Here is a 13,739-nt window from a genome sequence, read left to right on the forward strand (position 1 = left end):
TTTATCCCACTGTTGTAGAATAATACTGCAGCAGTAAAACACAAATGAGAGAATAAGACAACAACAAAGGAAGTGTAGTTCGCAAAGAAAATGCACCATTTACTACAATAAAACAAAGCCTTTGCCAACAGCATGTGTGTCAAAGGCTTTAGAATAAAGGCTATGCAATATTCTGTAACAAAAAATTGCTTTTGATGTGCTTGATGTCACATCTGTTTACATTTCTAGCAGTTCACTGGAAAATATTGCAAATGGTGGTTTGAGAAGCATTCCTTTCAAAGTAACTTTCCTTTTACATGGATAAATTATGTTATGTATGAGAATGTGTGGTGAATTTCTTAAATCACAGTGTGTTTGACTCTCATTCAGAACTTATTACTTTGGGGACCAGCCAGTAAGAAAAATTTGAGGTCCAGAAGACTAGCCATTCATGCTGTTACAAAACTTTTACCAACGTATCTGTGTTCGATATACCTTAAAGGGTAACAGTTGCTTTAAAAAAATTATATTTGAAACCTTAGCTTTCCTTGGAGCTATACTATGTGTATATTAATTTAAACCATTAACTTTACCTGTTTGTGCATTCGTGCTACTTAACAATGACATTGCTGTTAGCTGATAAGATCATGTGATGTGAGCTGTGATTGGCTGACAAAAGTGCATCACGCAGTGCAATTTTTATTTCAGTGCTTTGGAAGTTACCATGCAATTTTTGGTGGAATTCATATTTACACTTTCGTAATGCAAAAATATGCAGTGTACATATTGCTGCACTCATGATGTTTTCAAAACACAATATTTCTTGCTGCGTTTCATTTCGTAAAAGGCCAGGAAATTCTAAGCCAGTGTATAAAACGTTTGCTGTTCAGAGAATTTATAAGTTTTACAGCTCCAGGGGAAAGTACATTGTTACTTAACACGAAAAAGTGTACCTTCACCTGGGTAAAGTGTACTTTCTCCTGGAAAAAGTTCCATCCTTGTATGCATCTACTCCCATTACCATTGCCTCATTGGTCATACACCTGCAGAAAACGCAGGTGTCAAACTTGACAGGTAGACCCACTCAGTACATCCTACTCTAGTCTCATCACAAGCTCATCAGTCTCCAACTAATTATGTTTCCCCCTCCCAGTCCAGTCTACACCTGCAGGCAAAATGACCTCAGTGGTGCTACATTCCTGTCCTATGAAACTTCTGCTTCTCTCTCCCAACTGTCAGCCACCCTCCCCAACCCCCTTCCCATTCCCAAAAGCTAACACATTTTGGAGAAATAATTGGTTGAAAGGGAAATCAATTTTTAAATGTAGTACTGCAACACACTTATTTTTCTCGACAGTTCATGCAGTAAGGAATTGTCAACAATTAACAAACATGTAATTTTCATTGTAACTTGTAGATTAGATGATAATTATTCCATTGTGGGTATATGTACAACATCTGAGAGTTACTGACTGGTCAAGTGCGAGTTAATCCATTTAGATATGTAACTGGCGACATTAAATAAGCCATCACTGAAGAATATTTTCTTGAAAACATATGGTCCGTCCCAGAAGTTTAAGGAATATTTTCTTAAAAAGATATTTACTGCTTTTTAATGTACAAAAACTTAAAAATCTTCAAAGTAAGTTCCTTCCATAGTTGTCCATCACTGCCACTGGTTCTCCCAAGTCCGCATAGGCTTCCTGGTAGGCATTAATGGGACCCTTCTTAAGGCAGTGCATCAGAGCCTGTGTCATTCCTTCCAATGACATATGATTCAGGACCATACTCAAAAGTCCAAGTGTTGTATCTTGTCACGACTCTGTCCAAAAAATTGGGGCACTTTTGTGGTGTTCTAGTGACTTTTAAACACATGTATTTCTCCTTACATCTCAGTTCTGATTGATTAGAATACTATACAGTGACGCATAATTTTTCCAATCGGATCTGATCTCCAACATCAAAGAAAGAATTGTCTAACATAAGAAAGATGTTATACCATTGTGATGGCAGTAATGTACAACATCAAAAAGAGAAAAATTCACAGCATTTATCTCCACAAGATTGAATGCAATATTGATAACAGAGTGGCACTATTTTGCCACAGCACATGGTGAAACTGCTTGCAGTAGGCTTTGGGGCGCTGCCAAAATATGTGCTGCCTAAGCAAAATAGGATTCGTTTTTAGATAAGGTAGACATTACACAAATAAAAAATTCGTGCGCAGCTTAGGTCTGCATTGTGGTTTCTTTGTGAAAGTGTCGGGGTAAAATCATAACATGTCGTGTATTAACATGTAATTCAGTTTTTAATTTCTACTGACTACATAGAAGAATTATTGAGTCACAGATACACACAATGAAAAATCTGTTATACATTTAACCTTTCAGCCAGATGGCCTCCATCAGAAATAAAAAGCGCACACACACATCCACAGAAGCACAACTCACACACATTTGGCTGCTGTATCTGGCTGCCGTGGCCGTCAGAACACCAATCTTTGTGGACCACAGCAGCCAGAACCAGCAGCCCATGTGTGAGGAAGTGGTTGCGTTTGTGCTTTCTATTTCTGAAGAAGGCCTTTTGATCAAAAGCATAAATATTTAGGAGTCTTCATTGTACAAGGGTTGCCCAGAAAGTAATGCACCACATTTTTTTTCTCAGCCGAAAACAATGCTACAATTGTGAAACATTACATATGTATTATTTGAAGTCTCCTGAGTGAGCATGCCAAGTTCCCATCTCTTCCGACAGATAGTGTCGGTGCAGGACAGTTTCAAAATGGCTTCTGTAGTGCTGTACGTTACAAGCAATGTGCCGTCATTGAATTTCGCATTGCAGAGAAAAAAACTGTGGGGAATATTAACAAATGTTTGTGCAAAATCTATGGAGCATCTGCTGCTGACAGAAGTGTATGTAGTTAGTCACTGGGTATGAAGGGTGAGGTCACCAGAAGGCGGTTCGATGGAGCTCCATTATTTGCAGCGGTTGGGAAGACCATCCACTGCTGTCACACCTGACATGTTTCAGTGAGCTGATGTTGTCACTCACAAGGAGAGAAGCATTTTGATTTGGCAGTTCTTCCATTTGTGGAAGACATTTTGAGGACAATGAGGTGGTGATTGAAACTGTAAAGTACTGGCTCTGCCACCAGGACAAGGATTGTTCCCGACAGGGCATTCACGCCCTTGTTTCACGCTGGAGTAAGGTCTTAGAATGGGATGGAGATTACGTGGAAAAATAGGGTGTGTACATTTAACACCATTCTTTCGTGTGTGTAATTCTTTGTTCAATAAAGAATTGTTGAAGAAAACAAATGTGGTGCATTACTTTCTGAGCAACCCTCATATCTGTCAGAGATCCGGCACCTCCTCTATGTGATGAGGAGCCATCTGTCCTCCTCATAATATTGTTAATCAATCCTGGACTTTCCATTGTTTAATTGTTAATCTCAGGAATACAGTGGATTGACAGATTAATATAATGCTTACAGAATAGATAAACCACAAGTTTGGACTGATGCTGATCACTGTATGTCTGATGGACTAGGTACATAATTGATTTCCGCCATATTTTCATTTCCGTTTTGACATTGCATTACTTCTTGCATTCACGTAGCACTTGACTTTTTATTTTCTGGATTCCTTTTGACTTGATCTTTCCTCTGATTTGCATTTTCTACAATTACCACGTCCTATGAGACAAAATCTTTCATTATTTTGTAATTTTCAATTTAATAGCAATTCCCACTTCCATTTTGGTGAATATTTTGTTGCCTTGCATTAGATCCTAGTAGTTCTCCACAAGCTCTTCACAATGACACCTGAATCAGTGTCCTAGCTAAACGTTTTACACTCTACACAATTAATAAAGTAATTCTGAACAATCTTGTGCCTGCGATTTCACTGACATGAAGACATTGTAGGCAAATGAAATGCATGACAAACACATACGGACATGCTTTATTTGTTGTGAGTCTAACCATTGTTTACACATTATTAGTCTTGTTATTAATGACTCAAATCTAATAGCACTCTGTCACACATGAAAGTTCAATTGGCATGTGAAGATGTTTTCTCGTCAAAAGTATACGTGGTGGAGGGTAAGCAAATAAATAAAATTCACCATATTATTAATAGTAATTGCTGCAGATAGGATGACTTGTCTCACTACTCACAGAAAAAGTCTTAGGGGGAAAAGAGGAGCAAATAAATTGTCAGTATGGTTTAATTAAGATTCTAACCTTTAAAATTAATAGTAGAAAAGCTGAAACAAATGATAATTCTTGGGATAGTGGCTTCTGAAATGGTATAAATGTCAGCTTAACAACGATATACACTGCTCATAAATTGAGAATGTAGGACTATAAAACATACTGTGGTATGTACACTGATTTGCACCATAACAGTATATTAAAGAGGAATAGTGTCATTAAAAATTAATCTCAGAGTAAGGAAGTGTGCCATTTAGTCAATAGAGACACAACTGTGTGGCTGCAGTTCTCATATGTGTTGACTATGGGCTAATGGAGAACAGTAAGAACAGACCAGTAAATCAAGAAAAATATATTTTTGTCCCCAAAAAGGAAAATGAAACATTGTCCTATATGACTCTGTCAAAGATGTTTGACTGTACTGTCACAAAAGTGATCCAGTACACTGTCAAAGATTTTATGAAAGCTCATTTTGCAGTGTGATGATTTAACAAAAGAAAGAAAATGTAACAAATTGAGAGTGGTCATTGGCTAAGTAATTTGTTGTATTAATTTTATTGGAATGTGCAACTAACTTTAAGTGATGGGATTCTTGAAGTTTTCCTAGCATACTGAATATTTTATTAGGTTTTGGGATTGCAGCTGGATAATGTTGACTTCTTGTGGCAAGAAATCAACATTATCTGGCTGCAATCTCCAAAATGTCACAGAACGTTAAATTACATGTCAGAAAGGGTTTGAAGTGTGGTGGTGTAGATAGTAAATATCAGATAGACAGGTAAACAGATTACAGAGAGATGTTAAAGTTAGTACCTAGAAGAAACTTTGTGAGTGGAAGAGAGAAACTTAAATTGTATGACAAATAAAGCAGCTATTAATAAAGAAAGGGTTGGTTAACTGTATAGTGGAAGGTTATTATTGTAGACAAACAGAAATATTTCAGATATATAACAGAGCTAATACATGGTGCCAGCTGAAGTAAGTATTCATAAGAGGGTTCAGGTAAGAAAAAAATAGGGACTACTTCAGACCAGTGAATAAATAAAGGTAAGGCAACAGGCTGCAGTCCTGTAGGCAGACCAGTGAAACAGAAAAAGGCTAAGGTAAGAGAACAAGCATTTCCTTGGAATTCTGATCTTTTGAAATTATGTCCACTGGTCGGGTTAAGGAACAATATCAGTAGGGTATTGTGGATGTTAGGTAAGGCTTTTGCAGTCTTTCCATGGTCAAGTGCTGGTGTGAAGTTTTGCAATTTTTGTTACTTTTATGTTTTTCATTGTGCTAAAAATTAAGTACAGACTACTATGTGTGCTCATCAGTCAGACTGAATGGGCTATCACAAATGTAATAAATGGAGTGTGTAACAGTAGTGTAGAAATTGCATTGTTAATGAGTGTAACTTGAATATTAGACAACCATTTTAAAATTGTGCCCCTTTTCTGGATCTGTGTGTACATATACCCAGTATTGCATTAATAAACCACATGCTTTCTATGTGAAATAGTGTTATCCAGATCTGTAATTCATCACTTTACATTAGCAATACTTCAGTCACTGAATCAGACTGAACAATGCTGATAAGCTGACTACAAGACTAAAAATTGAATGCTCCTAATAGGAAAAATAGAAATAATGTGGTGTTAAACGAACTGTTTTGACCTGAATTTACATTCTTTGTGTAATGGAGTGATAAATTACAAAATTCATTTTGTAAATTTTGTCTCTGTGGTGCATTTCAAGTTATTGTTGTATGGGTAAAATTTTTAGTTGTTTGTTTGTGGATTAAAGTTTTTACTGAGGACAGGTGTGTGATGTACAAGCAATGCTACAGTCATAGAAATAAATGAAGTGGAGATGTGTTTGTTCTCTCTCATTGCTGTAAAAAAAAAGAAAGAAAGAAAAGGAGAAGGGCAAATTCTACTGAGTTGGTGCATCACACTTTCGACAGTTGCGTTTGAAGCATTCTGTTTCTGAAGTCATTATCTGTGTGAGCATTAAATGCAGTTATAGCAAGTCCTTTAGAGAACTGTTCATTGTGATATTGATGCAGGTGAGATACCTGTGATGTTCTACAGAGATTATGCAAAATAACTTGTTCCCCTTCTAGCAGTGGTTTAACATAAGGTCACTAAAGCAGCGAATGATATCTAGCTATTGGGAAAAAGCACATTCATTCCACTTTTCAAGAAGGGCATCAGACAGACATGATTATAGGCCTATATCACATACACCAGTCTTATATAATTATGGAATTTGTATTGCACTCATGCAATATGATGCTTTTGGAGAGTGGAAATGTCCTCTATAAAAACCAAAATAATCAACATGGATCCTGCAAACAGAGCAGCTCTTGCGAAATTAAATTTATCGTGTTCATCCACGAGATCCAGAGCACCATAAACAAAGGCACTCAGGTTGATGAAGTGGTGCTTGGTTTCCAGAAGTCATTTAATATGCTACAAGCATACTGAATATTAAAGCAGATTTGCGGTAGATACAGGAAGGAGTTCCATGCAGGCAGAACTTGACACATCATCATTAATGGAACCAAGTAAGATAGATAATTTTGAGTGTCTCCTAAGTGATGGTTTACAGCCTGCTGCTATTTACAATTTATATTAATGACCTAGTAGACAACGTTGAAGGCTCTGTGAGACTATTAACAGAAAATTCGGTTTGCTGTAGGAAAGTTATAGTGACAGTAGACTGTAACAAAATGCAAGAAGACCTGTGGAGGCTCGACAGTTGGTGCAGAGACTGTCAGTTTACCCTGCATGTAGTTAGGTATAAAGTAATGCGCTTAAATAGGCAAAGTGACCCAGTGCTGGTCAGTTACGCTGTTGTCAGTCTGAAGCTGGTTTGGTACGGGTCTCCATGCTAGTACAAGCTTCTTCATCTGCAAGTAATTTCTGCTACCTACAGCCATTTGAACCCACTTATTGTATTCCTTCCTGGGTCTCCTCCTACAATTTTTTCTTTGATGATAGTCTTGTGTCTTTTAATCGAGTTATGTCATAAATTTCTTTTCTCTGTGGTTTGATTTTGTACCACCTCATTAATTAATCAATCTACGCATCTAATCGTCAGCATTTCTCTATAACACTACTTTTCAGAAACTTCTAATCTCTTCTTGTACGAACTGCTCATCATCCACTTTTCAGTTCCATGCAAGGCTTTACTCCAGATAAGTGCCTTCAGAAAAGACTTCTTAATACCTAAGTTGTTGTTGGTTGTTAAGAAATTCCTCTTTCAGAAATGCTTTTCTTGCTATAGCCAGTCTGCATTTTATGTCTTCTCTACTTTGGCCATCATTTTGCTGCCCAAACAGCAAAATTCATCCACTACTTTATGTCTCACATCCTAATGTAATTCCCTCAGTGTCACCAGAAGCAGTGCACTACATTCAATTAGCTTTGTTGACGTTCATCTTATAACCTCTTTTGAAGTACTTATCCATTCCATCCAACTGATCGTGTAAGTCCATTGCTGTGTCTTGCAGAATTAGAATATCAGTGCTCATGTAGGAGTTCAATATGCAGCAACAAAAAATTTTTGATTGTTTGCCAAATAACATAAAATGTCTGGCAGGTAGCAAAGCAAATTTTAACTCTAACCTAAAATCATTTATCTTGGACAATGCCTTCTATTCCATGGATGAATTTCTGTTTAAAAGCTGGAAGTGTTCATTAATGTTAACACAATTCATGTATACATATACTGTAAACAGAATTGTTCCACATTATTTCTCATAAAAGAATTGTTCAGATTGGAACATGTAACTAGATAACAGGAGATTTTTATTTCTCGTCGTTGAACTTTATTGTGCAGCTTGAATAAGTGAGAATAGGCTACACCCCCCCCCTCTCTCTCTCTCTCTCTCTCTCTCTCTCTCTCTCTCTCTCTCTCTCTCCCTCCCTCCCTCTCCCTCTCTCTCCCTCCCCCTCCCCCTCCCCCTCCCCCCCCCCCCCCTCAAACACTGCTTCCCTGTCATGTCCTATGATGTAAGTGCAGTCTGATTTCTCTAAAAGTTGTAATTAATCCTTCGCTCTGTAATTAATCACTACAACCCTCGAAATTTCAAAGAGTGTATTCCAGCCAACAATGTCAAAAGCCTTTTCTAAATCGACAAATGCTATTATTGTAGATTAGCACTGTTGGTGATAAATCACTAGAAACTCTTCTTTCTTTTTCCTGGTGTTCGTCCCATCTAGAATAAGGCCTGATTTTTCTGGATTTGGCAAATTCTATTTTATTATTTAATTTTTTGGCTGGATATCTTTCATGGCATCAGTCAGGTAACCTAAGTGTGGAAAGTCGTATGCGCCATCTGTCTGTGAATTGTGTAAACTTTGTTCTGAGTGTTATTGTATTTTAAATGTTCTCATAATGTATTCTCAGAGCCAGAATTTCGGGAATAGGCCAGTACTTGCCTGTACAAGCATGGGGAACCACCTAAAAACCACACCCAGGCTGGCCAGTGTACCAGACCATAATTATTAGTCCGTCACATGAATTTGCTCCATGTGTTGCTCACCAACCTGTCTTGCAAGCTATTGCGCTATGCATTTTACATTTACACTATGCCGTCAGCTCGAAGCAATGGAAACGCTACCTACCGTGAAATACCTAAAAGTAACCATGCGGAGCTACCTGTAGTGGAGTCGTCATATAAAGCAAGTAGTTGGAAAAGCAGATGCCAGACTGAGATTCATTGGGAGAATCTTAAGGAAATGTAATTCATCTGCAAATAAAGTGGCTAAAAATAATAGAAGAGAAAGACAAGATCCAACAAGGAGCAGTACATTTTATCCCTGGTGTGTTTACTCAGTTTAAGTGCGTCGCAGAGATGCTCAACACAAACCAGTGACAGAAATGCCAAGAGGTGTTGTGACACACGAAGTGGTTTGCTGTTGAAATTTCAAGAGCTATTACTCGTCTCATGAAATGATCCCAACGAGAAAATCAGAGAAATTAGATGTATGGAATTGTACCAGCAATCATTCTTCCCATAGGACATTCATCAAAGGAACAGGGAAGGGAGGAAACAATAGTGGTGTCAGAAGTACCCCCCTCATCACACGCCATAAAATTGTTTGCAGAGTATAGATGTAGGTGCATTGATTGTGAGTAGCTACAGCTTACGGTGCTTGTAAGTGGCAAATACTTTGTAAACCAGTGAGAAACATTTATAGAAGTTGGAAGCAGAAAAAACGGTCATATTATAGATGTTGCTAAGTATAGATGTGTGTTGTGCTCCTCTCGTTAGGGACTGACAATACTGCAGTTCCTGTCTGTGCCTGGCCAATATTCACTTGGCTTACTATTGTACCTAGATGCTGTGAGGTCTAATTGTGTGACCAAAAATAAAACATTAATTTTATTTAATATTGTCATGGAAGTTAGATGAAACTCTTCAGCCACTTTTAGCTTGCATTGTCAAATCGTTCGGACGTAATTGTGTGTCATTGACTAGGCATTACATTAACATGCTATTGGCGCATTTTAGATTCAAGAACTGCTTATTTATATTGAAAACAGATATTTTGTGCACAATTTTTATCTGATATACAATTATTTTATTCATTTAACATGTGTATCATATCAAGTAACCTTTTTTTTTTTTTTTTTTTTTTTTTTTTTTTTTTTTTTTTTTTTTTTTTTTTTTTTTTTTTTTTTTTTACAAGAGAAGACTGAAAATGGGTTTGGACTGTGATAGTTGGATGATCTAAGACAAATGTGGTATGTTCAAAAACAGAAAAAGTATTATTAACTGCTCGAAACTTGATTCACAAAGTACATAGATGGAAAGCTTCTATTACACTTTTGGGTGTAACAGCTGCTCGATTTCCTTGTAAAAAATGATTTTAAGTAACTGAAATGTCTATTCTGTTGTAGAAGGTGATTGGCAGTAAAGTTCAGTTATTTCAACAGTTTATTATTATAGCATTTGTGATTGTTCAGCAAATGTATTTCTAAATTTAATTTTGTGTTTATTAATATTTTAGCTTGTAAAGGTCACAAATTGGTGAACAGATATTTTTATATTATGACTTCGTTTTAAATAGTACTCTAGTTTGTAAAGGAAAGGTTGTAAAATATCCACTATATGATACAGGAATGAAAGTGCTGCTGCGCATGTCCGCTGTGATCTTAAACTTTATGGAACCTTTCTCTCAATTGTTCACTGATAGTTTGTAAGGAGCTTTCGTGTAAACTAAGCTTCATGTAATGAAAGAAACGTGGAAGTACTGAATAGTAATTACTTTATTTAAGCCATGCTTCTATTACTCAAAGTAATGAGGTACAACAATTAAAGTTCATAAAATCGTTGCAGAGATTAAGGTGTATTTCTTATTGGTGTGGTTATTACCAAAGTACTTAATGTGGGGAGTTTTCATACACTTGTAAGCAATCTTGCAATTTAGTTTTTTCTTCTTCCAAAATGTATTTCATAGCTGTGATCATACCAGCATTAGTGTTCCCAATGTCATCATGACTTGTTTGATCTTCTTACAAGTAGAGGTCCTCAGTGGTAGTATGGACTTTCTGAAACCCTCTATACAGTGATGTAAGTTAATATCCCAGCTATCACACCCTGCAGCCATTCACCCACATGGGCCTCATTTGCAAGTTAAAGATAAAAAAAAAAATCAGAATTTTACATGATATACAATACCGTTAATTTAGTACACTCACATTGACTGGTTGCATGGTGTAAGGGACTGAAATATAGGCCAAGGGTTCAAATCTTGTCAAGTGTTTCAATTTTTTTCATTTTTAAATTTTATTGAAATTACTTTGATCATTATTTGTATTCAATTAATTGGTTTGAATAATTTTATATTTTTTTCCTTCGTCACCTCATTTTAATTGTCATTCAGCTTCTTCATTTGCTCTCATTTTTCTCTCTATCATTCTTTTCCCACTTGAATTCTTTGTTCACATGATTTTAGTTAGTGTTATGAATTAATTTTGATTCAATTTCTTTTGTTTTATCATCCTGTATTTTTATCTGTGTTATTGCAGTCATTATTTCTATTTCTCATTTTTCTTGAATTTTGTTTTGCTCATAATCCCTTCTTTTGTTTAAATCTTCATCTCATTTATTTTGTCCATAGTGCCATAGAAATTTAAGCTATTCCCATAAAAAAGTACATCTTGTAATGAAAAATAAATGTTTGACACTATTACACAGTCAGTATAAATAGATTATTTCGTCCTCTGTTTTTTAACTGATAGATCAGCATTTTTCAGACATTTAAGTATTGTAATAGAAAAATATAATTAAATATATATTCCCAAAAATTCAAACCAGAACAAGAACGATACAAAGAAAAAAATGAGAAGTGAAAAAATTCGTATGATGATTAAAGTGTAACAAAGAAATAGAAGTAAAACATCATATTTTAACCAATTAATTGAATAAAAATAATGATCAAAATTACTTTGGTAAAGATTTCAAAATAAAAAAATTTAAAGAACTTGATGAGGTTTGAATTCATGACCTTCAGCGTATGACGGCCTTATGGTAGCCAATTACACCACACAACCAGTCTACATTAACCTTTTCTTTTAAAGCTTGTGCGTTACATGAAATTTCAAATATTTTTTTCTGTTGATTAGTTGCAATCAAGGGCCCACCAGGGTGTGATACCTGGTATGTTAACCTAAATCACTATGTAGATGATTTCAAGTTGGTCCCACTGCCTGATACCTCTCTTTGTTAGTGTAATGAAAGAAATCGCAGAATGCAAGGCAAGGTGACTACAAAAGTTCTAGTTGTTTGTGTCCCGCTTTTTTTTTTTTTATTGTGTGTGGATCTGTGGTGTGTGGCATTTAAATAGCAATGTCATGAAATCTCATACATCTACTTTACCAGTGCTTTCAGTCAGACAGATGATTAAAAACACTTTTCTGATGTATGATGTCTGTTCAAAATGTTCTGAAACTTTGTCCACAAAATTTTTCTGCTTGTACCTCATACGTATTGTGCATGGCCTGCTTTGAAATGATCTCCTCCACAATTGATACACCACTCTCAGCGCCATTCCCACCTCCAGAAGCAGTCTTGGTACGCCTCTTGCTGAATCGCACAAAGTGCTGTCTGCGAATTTTCTTTTCTCTCACCTATTGTTGCCAGTCTTTGTCCTTTGAACAGGTTTTTCAACTTTGGAAATAAAAAAATAGTTTCCAGGGGCCAGGTCTGGAGAGTACGTCACAACACGTCCCGTTAGTACCATCAATTAACAATTGTCCCTATGGCACGAATTCATGATGGAACTAATCCTTCAAATGTCAAAGAAAACTATCCGCATGGCTTTGCCTTTTGACCTGACCTGACAAGCTTTCGTTCATCTCGGAGAACCTTTCCTGACCCATTGTGAAGATTGAACCATGGTCTCCGTATCATAACTGTGGGCCCACATGTCTCATCACCAGTTATGATTGTGTTAAGGAACATTTCGTTCTCATTTGCACGATATAAAAACTCTTCACAGAGTGCGAGGCAAAGGTCTCCCTGATCTTGACCCATTAGCCATGGAGACAACACGGTGCATTCCAAGATGCTGTGTCAGGATTTCGTGACATGATCTAGCTGAAATGTTACATTCTTCTGCAATCTCTTCGACAGTCAGGGACAGTCAGCTTCATTGACGTTCATGACATGAGTATCATCAATGGACGCCGAAGGGCGTCATGAACAAGTGTCATCTTTTAATGTCCGTCTGGCCATTTTTAAACTGTGTGAACTATTCGTAACACTGAGTTTAAATATTCATCACCATAGGCTTCCTGCATCATTGTTGTCGCTGTAAATGTTTTCTTGAGTTTCACACAAAAATTAATGCACTTGCATTGCTCCTCCAACTCTGCCATCTCGAAATTCACAAACTGTGCGAGACAACGCTCTACTCAATGCAGCACTGAACAATAACAGACACACAACAATGTAGCTTCCAGTAGTTCCACATTAAACACAGGCATGTGCAGGGATGTCAACTGCATTTCACTCCCACACACCATTGGCACGAAATTACCAAATGATCTGGAATTTTTAGAACAGACCTCATAGTTGAGGAGAATATCATGTTGCTCTGTCTTTGAAGGAATATGTTACTGAAACTTCCTAACAATGAAACTTTGTGCAAGATTGAGACTTAAACTTGAACCACGTGTTTCGAAGGACATGCTCTTACTGACAGCAATTCAGGCATGATACACCATGTGGCTTCCAATCACCAGTACCTCTGTCCTTTTGTCAAAACTTTTCTGAAGCCCTCCTGCAATCCTTGACATTTTAGCATTCCTAGCAGAAATTCTCTTGTAGAGAATGGCTAAGCCATAATCTTTGACATTTTTTCCCCAAAATGATTGTGCCACTTTAGTGGAGAACATACTATTAAGAAAATTCATAATTGTTGAAACTGTGTGCCAATAAGCAATGGAAGCAAGGGTCTGGATTCAGGTTGCCTGGACACAGTTTTGTCATTGAGACTCCATTGAAGAGTGAAGGATTCACTATGAAGAGTTTACTTCTTTGTTGTTC

Source organism: Schistocerca piceifrons, chromosome 5, assembly GCF_021461385.2.
Source record: "Schistocerca piceifrons isolate TAMUIC-IGC-003096 chromosome 5, iqSchPice1.1, whole genome shotgun sequence".
Taxonomy (NCBI): Eukaryota; Metazoa; Arthropoda; class Insecta; order Orthoptera; family Acrididae; genus Schistocerca; species Schistocerca piceifrons.